The 2,227-nt window shown below is 41.3% G+C and overlaps 1 pseudogene; it reads right to left on the reverse strand.

Annotated features, from left to right (window-relative positions):
• Positions 1-706: 706 nt before the first annotated feature.
• Positions 707-1,193, reverse strand: LOC136158312 (transcription factor BTF3 pseudogene; annotated as a pseudogene).
• Positions 1,194-2,227: the final 1,034 nt, after the last annotated feature.

Consider the following 2,227-nt stretch of genomic DNA (forward strand, 5'->3'; position numbering starts at 1 on the left):
TGCATACTATAATCTCATATATAGAATATTTGACTCCTATATTCTGTCAGAGGGTGAAATGTGGCTGCTCATGAGAGGCTATGTCACATAATGGTTAGAAATGAGAGCTCTGTAGTGTACTACTGTCTATTTTGAATTCTCAGTCCCTTGAAAGCAATGGCACTTTAGATAAGTAATAACCTTACTTTTTCAGGCCTCATTTCCTCTTCTGTAAAATAGGGATGGTCACCATAGTTACTTCATAGAGTTGTAGGGATCAGTGAGATAAACCATAAGAACTGGCACATAGCAGGTGCTCAATAAATATTAACTCTGAATTTTAAAGCTGGGATGGATGTCTTTTGAACATCCTGAGACTGCCATAACCGGTACAATGTGTTAGTAGCCTACCCTGTGGTCATCACTATTATCTCTAGAGTAACAGTAACCAGTTCATTTCACATAAGAGCACATTTTATTTATTTATTTATTTATCTTTGTCTCAAACTTTATTCTTAGGCGTCTTCAGCTTCATTAGCTGCAAAGAATGAATTGTATATAAGCAAAAACTGAAAAGAGCTGTAGTGTCCAGGGGCTTAGGCTTAAAAATATTAGAGATCTAGATTTTATCAGATCCATAAACAAAGTTTTAAAAAGCAGTCATAATACAAAATAGCAGCTCCCAGTAACTTCTTCAAGATTTGTCTTCTTCAGAAGTTAACTCAATTCAGTTTGCTTCGTTCTTGGAAGCCTCATCAAAATTCTCCACAAGATCTGGAACCTCATCATCCTCCTCCTCTCCAGTGGCAAGAGGTGCTTTTCCATCCACGGATTGTTTAGGCAGAGCTTCAGCCAGTCTCCTTAAACTGGTCAGACTGTCGGCACCAAGCTGGTTTAAGATGCTGGGGAGCATTTTCTGTCAGTTGCTTTGTCTCAGCGTGGCCTGTAATGGTGAAAGTGTTTGCTGCCAGAGATGCCTGAACTTTAGGGTTGTTAAAGTGGATCACTATTCCTTGATTTGTGAACTTATTCACCTCTTCAGTGCCAGAGATATTGTTTACCCCTAACTTCTTTAAAGAGAACTGAAGGTTTTTGTCATCTGCTGTGGCTGTTCTATGAACCACCTTCTTTCTGCGAGCAGTTCCTTTCCCACCAATGCGCACTTGTGCCTGCAGTTTGGTGAGTTTCTCCTGGTTCCTGATAGTTTCCTTCATCTTGTTGGAGCGGAAATGGGGCTGCGCGGGGTACTACGGTTGGCATTCAGGTGGTCTCGGGCAGACCGGCTGAGGTTAGGCGCACACACACGGGGACGCAAGATGGCAGCTAGAGCAAGAGCACATTTTAAAACATTGTTCAGATTCTCCAAAACAATTTACAGAGATATAGTTGCCATCATTTAAAATGACATGATGAGTTCACACTATATATGTTTTCAGAATGATAAAGTATTGTCTTTGTAAAATAATATAAAACCCTTAATTGCATCTCCTCACATATAACAAGCAAGCATATATTTCAGTATCTTACATGAGAAATATATTTCACCACAACAGGATAAAGGTACAGAAAATCTCGGAGGGGAAATTACTATTTAAATGGTGGCTTAAAGCTCAACATTCAGAAAACTAAGATAATGGCATCCAGTCCCATCACTGCATGGCAAATAGATGGGGAAACAGTGGAAACAGTGGCTGACTTTGTTTTTCTGGGCTCCAAAATCACTGCAGATGGTGATTGCAGCAATGAAATTAAAACACACTCCTTGGAAGAAAAGTTATGCTACCTAGATAGCATATTAAAAAGCAGAGACATTACTTTGCCAACAAAGGTCCATCTAGTCAACGCCATTGATTTTCCAGTGGTCATGTATGGATGTGAGAGTTGAGAAAGCTGAGTGCTGAAGAATTGATGCTTTTGAACTGTGGTGTTGGAGAAGACTCTTGAGAGTCCCTTGGACTGCAAGGAGATCCAACCAGTTCATCCTAAAGAGATCAGTTCTGGTTGTTCATTGGAAGGACTGATGCTGAAGCCGAAACTCCAATACTTTGGCCACCTAATGCAAAGAGCTGACTCATTGGAAAAGACCCTGATGCTGAGAAAGATTGAGGGCAGGAGGAGAAGGGGATGACAGAGGATGAGATGGTTGGATGGCATCATCAACTCGATGGACATGGGTTTGGGTGGACTCCAGGAGTTGGTGATGGCCAGGGAGATCTGGCGTGCTGCAGTTCATGGGGTCACAAAGAGT

Source organism: Muntiacus reevesi, chromosome 2, assembly GCF_963930625.1.
Source record: "Muntiacus reevesi chromosome 2, mMunRee1.1, whole genome shotgun sequence".
Taxonomy (NCBI): Eukaryota; Metazoa; Chordata; class Mammalia; order Artiodactyla; family Cervidae; genus Muntiacus; species Muntiacus reevesi.